Below are 19,779 nucleotides of genomic sequence, written 5' to 3' on the forward strand. Positions count from 1 at the left end.
AAATACGACCACGAGCTTCTGGGGTCGTGAAACACCGCTGGCCGTCAAGGATTCACGACCCACGAACTTTTAAATACGACCGCGGACATCCCCGCGTTGACCGCGGATCCCCGGCCGCGCAACAACGGCCGGGGACGACCGAGGTAACGCAACAACGGCCGGGGGTCGCGAAACTAGACCGGCCACGACCTCACAAGTATGTACCGCGAACTACGACCTCCAGAACCGGGACCTACGACCTCCAGGTCGTGGCCTAGGTCGCGACCAGGCCGTAGGTCGTTCGTATCAGCGGCTGTCTCTCCTCTGTATCTGCCCATATGCCCATTCTCTGTATCAGTCTGTGTCCCTTTTATGCCCATATACAGAGATATCTGTCATGGAGATCTCAGTCTGTGTCCCTTTTATGCCCATATATCTGTCTGTGTCCCTTTTATGCCCATATACAGAGATATATCTGTCTGTGTCCCATTTGAGGACCTGGGGCGGTGGGAGGGAGAGGGTGAGCAATCTCTTTGTAGAATATTTTATTTTATTTGTGTGCATGATGTGCGTGTGTCTGGAGAGTTTGAAAACATGACCAATATGATAAAATAAAAAAACTCCCATAACTTTCTGGGTGAAAGTACAACAATGTGCAAACACAGCGGCAAGATTGGTGAGCTGCTGTGATAGGAGAAGGATATCAAATAGAACACCACCCCCCTTATAAAGACTATTAATCGTTGTATAATATATCTCTGCACTGTCTGCATGTAACCTTGATTGACCACACACACACACACACACACACACACACACACACACACACACACACACACACACACACACACACACACACACACACGCATGCACACACTCCCACTGATATCAATGCGGAATGCAACATTCAGTCAACAGAGAGATTAGTTTGACTGTTGATTAACCATTATGAGCCACAGTGAACTGCAGAAAGACTCTCTCACATTTTACAAGCTGTTAGAGGAAATGCATTAATTTATGGTCAACATTATGTGTTCAAGCTTCAGACTTTATTCAGTTTAACACCTTAAACCAGGTGCCCTAAAGGTAAACAGTGAGACCCTATCTTGCCATTTGATCCCCTCTATTGAGTGCAGCCAACCTCTGGTGTTAAAGTCATGGATTCTGTCTTGTTAACAATTCTACTGCCAGATGTTATTATTTATTTATTGGGGCTGGTGCCAGCAAAAAGCAGCTTACCTTTGCGATGTTATAGAAAATGATCTATTGATAATAAACGAATTATTTCTACAGTGGACGCTCATATGTTTACTTGAGCCAAGCTGGCGGCAGAGGGCAGCCTTATGCAAAGATTAATGTGAATTGGGCAGCTCCGCTTGCCATACATTCAGAGCATAGAAATGCATTTTCTAGATGAGATCCGCAGAAAACAGCCAGGAAGTGATTTGGGACTCCATTATTGTTTATGGGCGGTGGATTTTTGAGAGCAGCGTTACGGGAGATGTTTTTACTGTACACGGCAGCGCAACACCTCATCAGCTTACAGTCATCAGACAAGGTAAAAAGAACAAGCCGTGGAGCATTGGCATGAGCTGGGTTGAAAATTGGGGCAAACTGGAACGTCCGAAGCAGTAAAAGAGTTAAGAGGCCATGCTTTTGCTCCGTAGAGAAGGATGGAGAGGACCGAGGTCTTATAGATCCTTAAAATGTCACATGCTGGTGCAGTGAGGACCCAACAGCAGGGCAGCCAGGCAGGTAGTGATCAAAAACCCTTGGTTGGGTGTTTTAATAAACAATAGATGACCAGAACAGAAACCACAAATACAAACGCAGTCACGGCCCGCCCACCCAGCAAATTTCTCTGCAACTTCCTGGTGCTGACGTCAGCTTTGATGGGGAAACTAACACAGAAATAGCTGGACTTAAAGCCAACAAATCATTATTTCGAACGGTAAAGTAAATTATAATGCTTTGTACCTTTTACTATCTTGTGTTCTTGATCATTCTAGCCGTATTTTATACTTAACTATTCGGGAATTGCATTAAATTTGCGATTTCTGTGTTCACTCTATGGGCTTTTAGCAGGGTTTACTCTTCAAAATGTGACTTCAGCACCAGGAAGTTACTGAGTTGGCGGGGCGTGAATAGGGCTCATGACTGACTGGGGAACAAGACTAATATACACATGAGGACTGATTACACATGAGATACAGCTGGGTAGACAACATAGAACCATGACAACTAGACCAGGGTACATACATAGTAATAAAAAACCTAGACAAACAGTGACAAAAGTCTGTGACCGTGACGGTAATTAGAGTGACACAGACTGAAACACGCACAAACAGGACATCATCTGGCTGTGCATCAGTAGTATCCCCTCCAACAGTTGACCAGCCGGTGCATCAAAATGATTCCCCCCAACAGTCGACCAGCCAGCCAGCAGGGGTGAGCTCATCCTACAGCCTACAACCTGGTTGAAACCAGGGTGTTAGATCCAACAACCAGGTTGCTAAAGCAGCGACCTGGTTGGTAAATAAAACAACCGGTCGCTAATCTAACCCCGGGCGCTAATCTAACGACCTGGCAGTCGTTAGAGTCGTTAGATCTCGTTAGGTCCGACTAAAGGCAGCACTTCAAGGGCCAGTTCACCTCTGGGACAACCGGATTTTAGTATTTCAGCATGAATGATGATGCATTTTGCATAGGGGTGTAACGATACATTTTAAGAGCGATTCGATACATATCACGATATATGGTTGACGATGCGATACATGGACGATATTGGTTCATTCATGGCGATACGATACGATTTAATTATTTAAAATCGATATAGTAACTATTTAGCAAAGAAATTAAATCTGTGTGAAAGGTGTGGATAGTGCAGGTTTTTAAGGGAAACATGTATTATTATGGATATAAATAAGTAAACACAGTGATTATCTGCCAAATACATGGTCATTGTATATTGACAAACCTGCACCTTGACATGAACCCAGAGATTACACACATTTATCGATAGACCAGTGTAGCTATGGAAAGGAAAAGTAATTAAACCCCTCCTTTCTTTTTTTTTTCTTCTTAAAAATGCTCAATACAATGCACATGTAGGTAGTATCGATACAATCGATTCTTTGCACTGCCGATTCGATACGATACAAAATAAAACGATTCGATTCGATTTTAGCTGTTTTCATTTCGATCTACTTCGATTTTTTAAGTTAAAAACGATATTTCGATACAGTTACTATATTGTTACACCCCTAATTTTGCATCATATGATGCAGCATGATGACTCATATGATGCAAAATGCATCATCATTCATGCTGAAATACAAAATTATCTCAAAACACAGATTGAACACAAAAAAATAACTCAGGATTGTGTTGATCTTGTCCCAAACACCAATAAAATAAGATCTGGTTGTCCCAGAGGTGAACTGGCCCTTTCAGTTCATTCATTCATTCATTGCGTTTCTCTCCGTCTCCTGAGCAGAGTGCAACAGCAGTAGCGCACACCAGTGCACACACTAGAAAGTACACACGCACACACACACACACACACACACACACACACACACACACACACACACACACAGTAGGCTACGGGTCCTCTCAGACCCACTCGCACTCGGATAATACACGTAATGATAGCCTACTATAAAAACTGATCAAATATTGGCCATAGTGTCTGCACTGTTATGTGTTTGTTGGATTGATTGAATACTTTATCAAAGGTTTGCATATAAGCACAGCACAGCTACAGTTTAGACAAGGTCTACTAATATAGCCTGATACTTCAGTCCGCACATCACCACCCCCTGAAGTGAAACGTACGTAGTGTGAGATGTCTGGCGCTCGCAGTCAGGCAACTACTAATAGGTCTGATTACACTGCAGCCAAATCCAGCCTGAATCAGATCTGGAATCTGGTTGGTTTAAATGGTCATATGAAACCAATCAAATTCCAATCTGGATGTGACACAAATCTGATTTAGGCTTGATTTGGCTGCAGTGTGAATCAGGCCTTTAATAGGATTTAATTTGAAACCCAGGAAACCTATATGGCCAGGGCCGGCGCGTATATGTAGGCGAACTTTACCCCCATTGATTCCGGATTGGGACCCGTTTCGAAACAGGTGGTCCCCATCTGGAACGAATGGGGGTACATTTATCGTTATCACATTTTTGTCTTAGGAATTCGACAAAAAAAACTAAAAATATTATTGAACTCTATTCTCCATGGCGTGACTAATAAATAGAAAAAAAGTCATTTTGGGGGTGAACTACTCCTTTAAGTCCACGGTTGACAATGACAGCAGAGCTGGAGAGAATACACTACCAGGACCGAGGAGGCTCGACAGAGCTTGAATAGAGCGCTGTTTCTGCCTCCTCCGGCGCTGTCTATGGCTTGTGCACTTTCTTTTTGTACACTGCATGGTGCATGTAAATGAATACCAGAAGACTCGCCCTAAAACACAGTGGCCCTGGGCGTCTATCCGGTGGAGCGGTAGAACGGTCTCTGCCTGGTATGCCTAAACGTAATCTTGTTAAACTATGCCTAAGCGGTTGAACCTATTATTCCTGACCTAACAAAACCTAAGCATATTCCTAATCTTAACGTCAGTAAAGCTATGCTTAACCCTAACGTTATAGACCTATCTAACCTTATCTTCAGTAAAACAAAGAATACTAGAGCCTATAGGCAGGGGTGGCTCCAGGGGGGAGCTAGATGGGGCTTTAGCCCAGGGACGTGCTGGGCCCTTTATTCAGCCTGGGAAAAAGAGTTGTAGAGGCCCTCATTGCGCGCTATAGAGAGAGATCTCTCTATAGCGCTGCTGCTACTCAAAGATTTGCCATTTCAGATCATGTCAAGTGACAAGCCAGTGGGCCAATTACTGTACATGAGTTATATTTCGTCGTTGTCGGGTGGAAACCTTGTATGTCCAAAACCGTTTCTTTTGTATTTATCATTTTAAAAATGATTTAAACTAGTGAAAACAGCAGATCTACAAGCACACAACGCCTCGCACCGCGTTTATGCAACGGCCTTATATGATGAAGCAGGGCTTTGCCTTGCGAAAAAATGTATACATTTGAAACTTGACATTTTATTTTTATTTTTTTCCTAATGGCCGGCCTAGACCGGCCGGGAATGAACCGGCCGTTCGGGAGTTGTCCCGCTTTTCCTAATGGCCAGCATGTCCCTGCTTTAGCCCCCCCTTGAAGGCTTAGCACCCCTTAGCCCCCCCACCCCAAAAATCCAATTGTGATAAAAAATATTTAAGGAACAAATAAATCAAATAAATATGAATATGTGAAAGACAACCGACTAACTTGTATTTAAACCATACTTTAAAATCATACTTTTTACGCTGGAAAGAATCTTCAGCCTAACAAAAACCCTATCCAATCACCTACAGTCCTCAGATTTGGAGCTGGAAGCTGCCAATTTACAGTTATCCATACCCTAAGCGAGAGATTCTCGCTTGTCATTTTAGTACTATTCGTTATTGTTTGTTGCAAAGATTAATTCGCCCCTGCTCTAAAAAAGCCAGCTCCCCCATAGCCCCCCCCCCTGTCACAATTCTCTGGAGCCGCCGCTGCCTATAGGTGAGGTCGGTGGAAAAATATCCGGGCGAGAAGGTTTGTTGGCGAGTAGACCGGTTACCATGTAAACAACCAGGTTGCCCAACAAATGGAACAGATTACCTGTAGCACAGTTACGTAATAAATTGGAATTACTGAAGTGATATTGATGTAGTGATATTGATGAATTCCAAATGTTATCAATTATTAGCTGGGACTGGCATCACGGCACCCACTTTGGCAGAATACAAGTCTGTTCGCCCTCCTGGCCGCTCGCCAAAAAAGTCGGATATATTTCGCCCGACCTTTCGCCAGGTGCTCACAGGACTTTCGCCCGACTTTTGCCCAGGAATGACCTATTCTTATTCTTATTGATTGATGTACAGTACCTTTTCTTTTTAATCTAACTGCCCCTATTTTCAATATTCATTGACTTTGACCCACCCATCAAGCCCTGCATGCTGGTGTGTTTTTAACACGTAGAAATCTTCCAAACTGAGTGATTGCTGATAGTTTGTGCATAACAATGTGGGCACATAATTGTCAGTTATGTTGGCGAAAACTCCAGGCGAACGGACAGCAAATAATAGTTGGCGAACGGCCGGGCGGGCGAACAGACTTGTTACCCTTTGGGAAACCCTGCCCTAGCAGACTCTAGGGGTGTGCCAAAAAATCGATTCACCAATTAATCGCAATGTTGATGCCACGATTCAATTGATCGAATCGAGAGAATCGTGAATCGTTTTTTATTTTATTTTTATATATATTTTAGGAGAAATACAGCCGATGGAATACGCCTCTTAATTGACGCTTGTTAAGCTTCTATTGAACTTCTCTGAGAGGTCAATTGGTGTCCTGACCTCTTGATACACGTTGCTCAGAAGTAGTTTACAGCGCGACACAGACACAAACCCTAAACATTTTAAATTCAAATTATATAAAAAAGCAATGTAAATTGTGGGAAAGAATCGCAATAATTGCAATCGAAATCGAATCGAATCGAATCGGGAGGTAAGTGAAGCGTCCTCCAGTCAAGAATGTAGGGGTTTCTCACGCACACACACACACACACACACACACACACACACACACACACACACACACACACACACACACACACACACACACACACACACACACACACACACACACACACTAATTTATTCAGTCTCAATCTGGGGCAGCTCTGACTCCAGCTAGAAACTTAATTTTGTTCATTTTGTTTTAAAATACAAAATGATTTTCTTTTTTCTGCACAGATTCCATTTCCAAAGTTAGCAAATCTTATGTTGCTTGTGTTCTGCAGCAGTACCCAACATGACCACAAGATGGAGCACTAGACCTGTGTTTTGTGAACCATGGACACTGGACTGTATAGTGGAACGTCTGTCTACAAACTGTTTGTATCCAAGGGGGTTGGGGCAAGCAAACATTATGTGTTTTTACTTTTTACTTTTTAATACATAATATAAAACCTGATCATCAGGTATTATGATTAAGAAGATTTTTTTTATATGTTTTAAAGTGTACAGAAATGGTGGTAGGCCTATATGCCTTTTGACTTTGATTGATTGATTGAAGAATGTATTAGAAGTTTGCATAGGGAAAGGTAAAGTTTCATGACGGTACAGTTCACTGGTACAAGGTCTACTAAAAGGAGATCCTAAAAAAAACTAAGCTTATTTCCACAGGAAACCATGCATTAAGTATCTCATATAACATTGAATGACAGACGAATAGAACACAGTACAATGCAGTAGATATGTAAATAAAATAAAATTAAAGAACCAAAAAAGAAAAGAAAAAGAAAACAGTAAGTCTAAACAAACAGTATATACAAAAAAGGGGCAGGGGAGGGTAGGGCTGGGCTAGGTTTGTTTTTGTTTTTTTTACCAGTTGCGAATGGCTGCTGCCTGTAAGTGGTTTTTCAGGGCAATTTTAAAGGATGCTAGGGATCCACACTCCTTTATGGCCTTCGGTAAGACTTTCGCTTTCAGCTGTCAGGAATACATAAAAAATACACAGCATACATATTTGCATATTATAACCACACCTGTGGGTCTATTGGAGTAGCCTAATGTTAACTCCATAGACACATACAAAACAGAAAAGGCATCTGTAACAATTGAAAGAAAAGTGTAACATGAGAACTGTATGCCTGTGATGTAAATATGGCTCCTCCTATCTCTGCATAATAAATATGATACTTTATACAGATTTGACTTGTGACAGAGTAAAACAAATTAAATCACATACTTAATGTTATTATTATTAATATTATTACTTGATGAAATGGTCCTCACCGATGGCCTTAAAGGAGTGTAAATCCCTACCATCCTTTAAAACCGCTCTGAAAAGTCACTTACAGGTGGCTGCAACTTAAAACTGGTAAAAGCATCTTTCCCTCCCCTAACCTTTTTACTGTAAATACCAATTACATATATTTCTGTTTACCAACTGTTTTATGATGTTACTTTTGCATAGTAGGCCTACTGTGTTTATTTGTCTGTCATTTAATGTTTTTTTATTTTTATTTTTATGAATCAATTGAGTACGAAAGAACGCCAGTGCAAACAAGCCATGGAGCTTTCTTGCGGTTTAGATCCTTTTGGTAGACCTTGTATCAGTGAACTGTACTGTGCTGTATACTTTACTTGTGCATATACAAACTTATTCAGTCAATCAATCAAACCTACATTCCATAACTTTGACCTGTTCTCCTAAAAAGCCACTCAACAGGCCAGACCTGGCACTGACTGTTCAATGACTGACAGACCAATATGGGTCACAAAGATAAGACGTGTGTGTGTGTGTGTGTGTGTGTGTGTGTGTGTGTGTGTGTGTGTGTGTGTGTGTGTGTGTGTGTGTGTGTGTGTGTGTGTGTGTGTGTGTGTGCGTGCGTGCGTGCGTGCGTGCGTGCGTGCGTACTACAGTCAGAAGTGTGCAGGTAACAAACACACAGCTACAGTGTGTCAGCAGGACATAGTGTGTGTCTTTAAATAGAAAGTGTGTGTGAGAGCAGACGTGAACAGAAGCCATGTGGTTGCGTCACACAAACATAACGAACGCCTTCCCCATGATTCAAGGGGTCTTCTACAGGGGGTCCGGGACCCCTAGGGGGTCCTCAGAGTTACTACAGGGGGTCCTCCAAATCCTTGTGTGATAGAAATCTTTTTTTCTCTTTTTTTTATATCAACCACTTGAACCCTAGTGTCCATATTCCGAGAACTTTAGCCAAAAATAGCAGATCTACAAGCTCACAACGCCTCGCGCTGCGAGGCGTTGTGAGCTTGTAGATCGGCTATTTTCGGCAAAGAGCTTTGGTGTAGAGGGGGAAAAGAGCAGAATAAGTACAGAGTGAAAAGTCAAGTTTATTATGTTTTGACGGTTTAAGTGATTAAATATCTGAAAACACAAATTTACATGAATCCAAAATACACTGATAATCGTTGCTGTCAAGCCATGAAACTATATGGAATCTCTCTCAACTAAGGGGTCCTTGGCCTGAAAACATTGAAGACCCCTGGTTTATTTTAAAGCACAGTTACGTTAAGCCATTAAAACTGGGACAGCGTCTGTATCATTTTAGATTTTAGCTATTATAGGCCTATATAATATAGCAACATAGTTTTTTTTTTTCTTTTGTGTTTGAAGAGAGTTGTTTGACTTTTAACCCAAAACATTCTCAGATGTTAAGTGTGTGTGCCAAATACATATCAATTTGGGGGTCCTCAATGATTTAACATCGATACAGTAACTATTTAGCATAGAAATGTAATCAGAAGAGAACACATGCATCGATAGACAAAGTGTACTACTTAGTGTCGATACAATCGATTATTTAACGAAATGATACAAATACAAAGCGACACGATAATATGTTGCTCTCTTCATATCAATATACTTTGATTGTTGAAATTAAAATGTATATTTCAATACTGAATTAAAATGTATATTTCAATACTGTATGGTTACACCCCTAGTGGAGATGCAGAAGCTCTGGGAAATGGTTGATGCCCCAATAGGCTCTATGCATATACGCCATTTTGTTCTACTTCCGGGTGTCTTTCGACTTCCTTCACAGGTGTTACTGATGATACTAATGAAGGGTCTGTTTGATTTATTGTACAGTGGTTCTTTAATTTCAAGGATCCCCATAACTCTGTACAAATGGAATCAACAAATGGAATCAAATGGACCCTTGCGGGACCATTTGCTTCCATTTGTACACTGTCAGAGTTACACACCTGTATGGGGACATTTGGAACCCACTCAAGGACACTTTGAGACCCACTGGTGTAGCAGAGTGTTTCCAGTGAGCCAACATGCACAATATCAGCACCCTGACTCTGTTTGACCAGAATGGAACAGACCCTTCATTAGTATCATCGGTAACACCTGTGAAGGAAGTCGAAAGACACCCGGAAGTAGAACAAAATGGCGTATATGCATAGCGCCTATTGCCCCATGCAGGCCCTCTGTTGAAGTCTCATGCACTTATAGGCGTGTGCGGGTTTCCCAACTGGTCTTGGGCCTTAAGCTAGATGCAGAATAGACCCAAACCTGTTTAACTAAAATCTTTGCTTCTGGGGGTCCCTGGAACACATTCCTGGGTCCTTGAAATGACAAAGTTTGAGAACCACTGATATAGCAACATACATACATTTTTTTTTTCAGAAAACTGTCCGCGGACCCCCATCTCAAAGTAAGTCACACTTTTAGCACACACAAAGTGGACTCTGCCTGTGAATAAAATGTATAACATTAAAGCCACTATCTCATTCCGAACAGCAGGGGTTTTCAGAGTGGGTGACGGGGCACGTAGGGGTGCCTCGGATGAAACAAATATTTATAGGGGTGCCCCGAGCCCCCTGCCATACAGGGCACAGCAGCAAGCAATCACACTCTTGCCCAAGTATGGGTGCTGTGCTGCGCTTGTTCATATGTTTATACGTTCATATGTGGTTTGACCTTTGGCCACCATATTCTATTCAGTTCCTCCTTGGAGTCCAAGTTGATGTTGGGGTTGCTGGGGGAAGGACAGACCGACAGACAGACATTGTCAATTTATACATAAACAAATTAGAATCTGCTTTGTTCACGTCTGTTTACCTGCTTTGAGGTGCAATGTATAAGTCAATCAATCTTTATTTTAAACTATGGAGCAGCAACTATTGAAGCTATCTCACCAATATTTGGAGTTAAACATCATGGCAAGGAAACTACACCATGCATGAGAACAGCACACACACCAAAGTCCATGGTGCTGGCTCACGGCAGAATAATCTAAAATAGGCTTAGTAGTAGTAGTAGTACTAACCCTAGGGTCCATTTGGTTCCATTTGTACACTCTCAGAGTTAGAGCTGATAGAGTAATATAATTGTCTCCTCTTTTTGTATGTCGGTGGCAAAAAAATGTCATTTTGACAAAGATATCCACTGACCCCTGTTCAAGAGAGATGAAGGTGGCCGCTCACAATCATGGTAGCCAAAGGAAGGCAGAGTAAAAAAGAAAGCAGCGTTTCGGCAGGTCTCACTGCCTAAACTTTGCTTTCTGTTTTACTCTGCTTCCAAAGATAAAATATTGGCGCTTTGGCTGCCTGTGTATGTGTATCCAGTCACCTTATTGTCTGCTGAGGATCACTATGAAGGAAACCACACCACCCAAAACCTCCAGCAAAGCTGAACCGTGTTTGAACCTCCCTGGGTATATAAAAACACAGATTGAACACAAAAAATAACTCAGGATTGTGTTGACCGTGTCCCAAACAACAATAAAATAAGACCTGGTTTTCCCAGAGGTGAAGTGGTTCTTTAAGTAAAAGTCTGGTATTCAGAGTCAGACTCAGAGTTTACTTCAGTAAAAGTACGAATGTATAGACAGGTTTCTTGTTTACAAACATTGAGACTAAATGCATAGCTGACTGTATCATGTAATCAATTCCGTCCAATCCCCAAACCTGTTGTTTTGGAGAGCGCTGGTTTCATTGGCTAATTTTGGTACGGACCCTGCTCACGCATCTAGTTTTATCAGTGTAACGTGGACCAGAAACCCGTCTATAGACATCAAAATATAGGCCTGTATCTACAAGTAGATTATTATTATTTTCCTCAAATGGGACAAATTCTGGTTCCTTCCGTGTTCTCTAACCGGTACACACTAAACCACACCCCCTGGAGACCCCCGTCTCCAACTTAAGCAAATGTACTTATAGTTACTCTACAGCAGCAGGTCGAGGCTGCAGCCAAAAATATGACATGATTCCGAGGATGGCAACTATAGGCACAAGGCTGAATAACATGACCTGTGGAGACTTAACCTTTGACCCCAAGGGTCACAAACCCTGACCTATCACATTCTGCCAGTCATTCCTTAGGGTGCGGTCAGGGTACAGCCACACATCTGACGACTGACGCATCATTGAGCCCCATCCACTCCCATGTAACAGAATAACATAACGCCTCTTCCAGGTTATTCTCTTAACATGGGAGCGGATGGGGCTCAACGTGTCAGTCGTCAGATGTGTGGCCGTACCTCACACAGTCAGCTGCAGGCGTGGTGACCTCCATCCACTCCCATGTTAAGGGAATAACTTCCGGGTTATTGCCTTAACATGGGAGTGAATGAGGGTCACGGCGCTTGCAGCTGACTGTGTGACCGTACCCTATGTTCTTCAGACTCCTCCCTCCTTCTGCCCGACAGGAGAGGAGAGAGAGAGAGAGAGATACTTGGATTATATGTTAGTTTTTATTATTATTTTCTGCATTAATGTAATTAATTTTGTTGCAAAGTCGCAATGCTTCACAGATCTGTGTTTATTCTGTTTAAGTCTGATTAATAGGTAGATGTTGTGACTTCCCCCACCTCAGGTTTTTTGAGACTGACTCTCATGTGCACTTTGACCCTTGGCGTGCTCTGCCCAGCGGGGCTGTGTAAATGACTGAGACCCTTGCCGCTGTCACCTGTTCCCCGACACACACACACACACACACACACACACACACACACACACGCACGCACGCGCACAAGCGAGCGCTCACACACACAATCCTACTTGACCATGGGGACCCCCCAACCTGACAAGGACTTGGCATAGTATTGAACATATTCACACAAGCGGCCATCTTGCCATTAATGCCACCTGACATTTAGTTTGACTCGGTTTCCGCAGATAAATAATAATGAAAATAGCAGATCTACGTCTAACAAATTGCAGTTTTCTTATGTTATTTACTTATTTGACAATTCGGCCGATGTTTGACCACTATTTATTTATATTGTAGTTTTTGACTTTTGATGCACTAATGATCTGTTGAAGGGTCTTAAAAGTCCTTAAATTGTCACTTCACTCACTGTCATCTGGGGACCTCCCCTCAAAAACATCACGCTGGGACCCACAACCCACTGGGGGAGAGGGAGGAAGTATAATTAACTCTAGATTAGCCAAATGTTCAGTATTATTAAGTCCATGTTAAACTCCATGCTGTTAATGTGTGTGTGTGTGTGTGTGTGTGTGTGTGTGTGTGTGTGTGTGTGTGTGTGTGTGTGTGTGTGTGTGTGTGTGTGTGTGTGTGTGTGTGTGTGTGTGTGCGTGCGTGCGTGCGTGCGTGCGTGCGTGCGTGCGCGCGCGCGCGATGTTTTCTGTGTAAACGGCTCTAAACAGTACACAAAGAAAATGGGTTGTATGGGGGTGGGTCTTCTCTTCATCCCGTCTGGTGAAGGCCCACACCGGGTTGAAATGTTGTCCTTAAAATAAAATAAAACACTTTTACTGCTGGGAGCTACAAAACGTGTGGACAGACTTCCTTTCCTCTCCATTACACAGTTTTGTTTCAGCATATGTGTACATCTTTGTTGGGATGTGCGTGCTTGACCTTGTGGACCCATTAGTCAACACATTATCACTCCCAAAAAGTCAAATATGGCCTTTGGGACCGTATCCGCAAATGGAGCAGTTTGCCGTCGCGGGACGCCTGTGCAGGCAAAATGCGCCTTTCAGGGTTCCCATGCTGGTTCATTCCCGAGCTGTTGTAAATCTGCCTTTTTAGGCGTCCCCGAGCTGGCGTAAATCTGCCTTTTTAGGCGTCCCCGAGCTGGCGTAAATCTGCCTTTTTAGGCATCTCATTGACAACAACACTGGATTTACAGAACGTGAGATAAAAAGCTTGTTTTAAATGCACCAGACCACACACCATGAACCACCCACAGAATCCTGTAATTTTTCTGTGCATTTCAATACTAGATTTGTAATTTTTTGATGGCTAGATGGCTTAGAAAGGACAAAGTTTATATTAACTTTCCAAATATAAAATCAAGGTAGGTTGCAGGAACACACTTCCTAATGAGTCACAGAGACTGACGTTTGGTAGGCCAATCAGAGGTGGGTAAGGGCGGGTCTTCTCGGGAAGGTCGTGTTTTTGATTGGCTAATAGTGCCTGTCAGCATTGCTTTCACACAACACTGTGTGTGAGGATGAGGCTTTGTTTGTTTACATGCAGTGGCTGGCTGGTAGGAAGCTCACGGAGAGCCACGGATAACGTTTTGTCTTCTATTGCAAAGTCCATTCAGGTAAGAGTAAATACATTGTTAAATCCATCTCTAATGTTAGGATGTGGTAGCCAATTGGGATGCGTGTGTTTGTTTGACTTTGTTTGTCTGCTTTCTTGGGACATTTAATGCTAATGCTATTGCTAAGCTGAGAGAGATTAAGCAGGGACCCCTTAGCTGAGAGAGAGATGAATCAGGGACCCCTTAGCTGAGAGAGAGAGATGAATCAGGGACCCCTTAGCTGAGAGAGAGATGAAGCAGGGACCCCTTAGCTGAGAGAGATGAAGCAGGGACTCCTTAGCTGAGAGAGAGATGAAGCAGGGACCCCCTTAGCTGAGAGAGATATGAAGCAGGGACCCCTTAGCTGAGAGAGATGAAGCAGGGACCCCCTTAGCTGAGAGAGAGATGAAGCAGGGACCCCTTAGCTGAGAGAGATGAAGCAGGGACCCCCTTAGCTGAGAGATGAAGCAGGGACCACCAAGCCTATTTGCCAAAAATAGCAGATCTACAAGCTCTCAACATGGGAGGCGTTGAGAGCTTGTAGATCTGCTATTTTTGTCTTAAGTTCCCCTCAAAATAGGGATTGAACCCCCAAGTTGTTAATTATCCTATCACACAAAGATTTGGAGACCCCCCCCCCCCCCAGGGCCCCTATAGTAACTCTGAGGACCCCCTGATGAAGACCCCTGCTTTTTAGCCTATGCCCCCCCCCCCCCCCCCCCACACACACATCCTTATTGATAGGACAGTAGACTGACAGGAAATGCAGATCTACAGTACATAGCAATGCCTATATAATAGTAGATAATGCTGCCGTGCTGCGAGCTTGTAGATCTGCTAATTTTGAAGATCCTTGAGCAATATGGTTAGAGTGCATATACTATGGAATAAGCTAGTTTAGTTTTACTGGGGACCCCCTGCTATACAGTCCATGACCCTTGGGGAGTCCACGACGTGCAGGACACACTACCCTGACACCAAGTGACCAACTGGCCCACTATGAGCCTGTAGATCTCTATTTTTGAGTATGACGCGTGTAGATCTGCTTTCTTGGACATTTCTGTAGTCAATCAATTACCTGGTTATTACATCTATTAACTTTTTATAGTGACTATACAATATAGCACACTCCCTAAGAATTAATCTAAACTGATGAAGATCCCTGATGTCATCTATATATATCACTGGCTAGCTCTGGTCCATAACGTTAGTGGAGTTCTCCCTAACGCTATGTTTGTCTAGCTCCGTATTCCTTGGCAAATCCGGAAAGACCTGTCATCTGGTCCGAAAATAACAAAAACTGTTTCGCCCCTCATCAAACCAAAGGTATCAGTGGACAGTTGAAAGCTTACTCTACTTAGTGGACGCAGTCTAAGCCCCCCACCACACGATGAAAATACATCTCTAGCGCAAAATAAAAAATATTCCACCGGATGGTGACACTCTTTCTGATTGAATACTGTTTTTACGAAACAGTGCTTCCAACGTTGCAGAGTTGAATAACACCCAATCTGGGAACCCAGATCAAAGAAAGGGCGACACCCACTTGGTCTGACTCTGTCTCGAGAGATTGAATAACACCCAATGAGTTAGACTCTGTTAGACGAGCATAGCATTAGGGAGAACTCCACTAACACTATGGACCAGAGCTAATCACTGGCCAGATGGCCAAGCCATGGCCCATATCTGTGTGACTGGTTCAGATAGGGATCTCCATGTACAGTATGGGCATAAAATATAGTATATGCATATGGATAGTACATTAATAATAAATCCTCCGTACTTATGAGCTACTTTCTGTCAAGACATTCAGTTCAATGGGTAGTATTGCAAATGTGGCTAGGTGACAGGGTTATTGTAGTAATGTGTTGTAAACATGATGAATGTCAGATTGTAATTGTGTTGTTGCACTGCTGAAGCTTTATATAAAGTAAACTTTGTGTTTGGAAGAGAGAGACAGCGTCCCTAACCCTAGTTATGAATGAATGTTGTTATTTGTGTTTCCCCAAGTGTATATGATGATGACTGTTGTTTAATGTACTAACACACATTCTTTATCTTGTGTTCTAGAGTCACCGGCGCAGAGTGACTCTCCATGTCCTTCAGACAACATCTCGAGGAAGTCAAAGCCAAGGTGACAACCTGGGGAGCCTCCGGATGTGGCGCCATAGGAGGAGATGACCTACCACGTTGGCATTGGACCACACTGAACCGCCTGCGAACTGGGGTCGGTCGCTTTAAAACATCAATGAAGAAGTGGGGCCTGGCGGACAGAGCGGCATGCAAGTGCAGTGACCCTGAGCAGACCATATTATCACCACCTGCCCCTTATACAGACCACCCTCGGAAGCAAGCCTCTTCGACCTTGGACCCGAGATGCTGGCAGCCATGCCAGCATCTCCTAGGCGACACCGAGGCGACACCGAGTTGGACCTCTGACGTTACAAGATAGAAGAAGTGAAGAGGGCTTGAAAGAAGTCTGCAGAGCTTTGTTCAGAATAGCTCCCTCTGACTCCTCTGCACAACTAATGCACTATTCAGCCAATTTTTTTTTTTGGAAAAGTCAAGGTTTTACCTGCCTTTATTGGACCTGTTTTGTGCTACTTTCTAACCTCTTGTACATACCTGCGGCTATGTGGACCTACTTTCTGTCTAACACCATGTACATACTTCATACATACTGCTGCTAAGTGGACCTACCTTATTATGTCTAATCTCATGTACATACTGTACATGCATAGTACATACATACATACATACATACATACAAGAAAATAAGAGTCCGCACACCCAATTCTCTGCTCCTTTGGAAGGTCTGAGGATGAATGGTGAAGCTTGAAACATACATGAAATATGCATACTCTTTGGGAGCAGAACATTCGTGTGCCGACTCTTATGTTCTTATTTCTCGTCTCGTCTCGTCTTCTTCCGCTTTTCCGGTCAGGGTCCGGGTCGCGGGGGCAGTATCCTCAGCAGGGAAGCCCAGACAGTCCTCTCCCCAGCCACTTCCACCAGCTCCTCCGGGGGATCCCGAGGCGTTCCCAGGCCAGCTGAGAGATATAATCTCTCCAGCGTGTTCTGGGTCGACCCCGAGGTCTCCTCCCGGTTGGACGTGCCCGAAACACTTCCCCAGGGAAGCGTCCGGGAGGCATCCTAACCAGATGCCCGACCCACCTCAACTGGCTCCTCTCGACGTGTAGGAGCAGCGGCTCTACTCCGAGTCCCTCCCGGATGTCTGAGTTCCTCACCCTATCTCTAAGGCTTAGCCCAGACACCCTGCGGAGGAAACTCATTTCGGCCGCTTGTACTCGCGACCTCATTCTTTCGGTCATTACCCAAACCTGTAGATCTCTATTTTTGAGTATGACGCGTGTAGATCTGCTTTCTTGGACATTTCTGTAGTCAATCAATTACCTGGTTATTACATCTATTAACTTTTATAGTGACTATACAATATAGCACACACCCTAAGAATTAATCTAAACTGATGAAGATCCCTGATGTCATCTATATATATCACTGGCTAGCTCTGGTCCATAACGTTATTGGAGTTCTCCCTAACGCTATGTTTGTCTAGCTCCGTATTCCTTGGCAAATCCGGAAAGACCTGTCATCTGGTCCGAAAATAACAAAAACTGTATTCGCCCCTCATCAAACCAAAGGTATCAGTGGACAGTTGAAAGCTTACTCTACTTAGTGGACGCAGTCTAAGCCCCCCACCACAGCATGAAAATACATCTCTAGCGCAAAATAAAAAATATTCCACCGGATGGTGACACTCTTTCTGATTGAATACTGTTTTTACGAAACAGTGCTTCCAACGTTGCAGAGTTGAATAACACCCAATCTGGGAACCCAGATCAAAGAAAGGGCGACACCCACTTGGTCTGACTCTGTCTCGAGAGATTGAATAACACCCAATGAGTTAGACTCTGTTAGACTGAGCATAGCATTAGGGAGAACTCCACTAACACTATGGACCAGAGCTAATCACTGGCCAGATGGCCAAGCCATGGCCCATATCTGTGTGACTGGTTCAGATAGGGATCTCATGTACAGTATGGGCATAAAATATAGTATATGCATATGGATAGTACATTAATAATAAATCCTCCGTACTTATGAGCTACTTTCTGTCAAGACATTCAGTTCAATGGGTAGTATTGCAAATGTGGCTAGGTGACAGGGTTATTGTAGTAATGTGTTGTAAACATGATGAATGTCAGATTGTAATTGTGTTGTTGCACTGCTGAAGCTTTATATAAAGTAAACTTTGTGTTTGGAAGAGAGAGACAGCGTCCCTAACCCTAGTTATGAATGAATGTTGTTATTTGTGTTTCCCCAAGTGTATATGATGATGACTGTTGTTTAATGTACTAACACACATTCTTTATCTTGTGTTCTAGAGTCACCGGCGCAGAGTGACTCTCCATGTCCTTCAGACAACATCTCGAGGAAGTCAAAGCCAAGGTGACAACCTGGGAGCCTCCGGATGTGGCGCCATAGGAGGAGATGACCTACCACGTTGGCATTGGACCACACTGAACCGCCTGCGAACTGGGGTCGGTCGCTTTAAAACATCAATGAAGAAGTGGGGCCTGGCGGACAGAGCGGCATGCAAGTGCAGTGACCCTGAGCAGACCATATTATCACCACCTGCCCCTTATACAGACCACCCTCGGAAGCAAGCCTCTTCGACCTTGGACCCGAGATGCTGGCAGCCATGCCAGCATCTCCTAGGCGACACCGAGGCGACACCGAGTTGGACCTCTGACGTTACAAGATAGAAGAAGTGAAGAGGCTTGAAAGAAGTCTGCAGAGCTTTGTTCAGAATAGCTCCCTCTGACTCCTCTGCACAACTAATGCACTATTCAGACCAATTTTTTTTTTTGGAAAAGTCAAGTTTTACCTGCCTTTATTGGACCTGTTTTGTGCTACTTTCTAACCTCTTGTACATACCTGCGGCTATGTGGACCTACTTTCTGTCTAACACCATGTACATACTTCATACATACTGCTGCTAAGTGGACCTACCTTATTATGTCTAATCTCATGTACATACTGTACATGCATAGTACATACATACATACATACATACATACAAGAAAATAAGAGTCCGCACACCAATTCTCTGCTCCTTTGGAAGGTCTGAGGAAGAATGGTGAAGCTTGAAACATACATGAAATATGCATACTCTTTGGGAGCAGAACATTCGTGTGCCGACTCTTATGTTCTTGTTCTTATTTCTCGTCTCGTCTCGTCTTCTTCCGCTTTTCCGGTCAGGGTCCGGGTCGCGGGGGGCAGTATCCTCAGCAGGGAAGCCCAGACAGTCCTCTCCCCAGCCACTTCCACCAGCTCCTCCGGGGGGATCCCGAGGCGTTCCCAGGCCAGCTGAGAGATATAATCTCTCCAGCGTGTTCTGGGTCGACCCCGAGGTCTCCTCCCGGTTGGACGTGCCCGAAACACTTCCCCAGGGAAGCGTCCGGGAGGCATCCTAACCAGATGCCCGACCCAACCTCAACTGGCTCCTCTCGACGTGTAGGAGCAGCGGCTCTACTCCGAGTCCCTCCCGGATGTCTGAGTTCCTCACCCTATCTCTAAGGCTTAGCCCAGACACCCTGCGGAGGAAACTCATTTCGGCCGCTTGTACTCGCGACCTCATTC

The 19,779-nt window shown here is 43.8% G+C and overlaps 1 protein-coding gene across 1 annotated transcript in view; it reads right to left on the reverse strand.

The window, feature by feature from the left end:
- Positions 1–14,563: 14,563 nt before the first annotated feature.
- tgds (TDP-glucose 4,6-dehydratase) overlaps positions 14,564–19,779 on the reverse strand; it is a 273,449-nt gene continuing 268,233 nt past the window's right edge. Inside the window, exon 14 of the transcript XR_013961734.1 lies at positions 14,564–14,598. The gene's annotated coding sequence lies outside the window, so the exon portion shown is untranslated. The remainder of the gene's footprint in view (positions 14,599–19,779) is intronic.

Source organism: Nannobrachium achirus, assembly GCF_963921795.1.
Source record: "Nannobrachium achirus genome assembly, chromosome: 24".
Lineage (NCBI taxonomy): Eukaryota > Metazoa > Chordata > Actinopteri > Myctophiformes > Myctophidae > Nannobrachium > Nannobrachium achirus.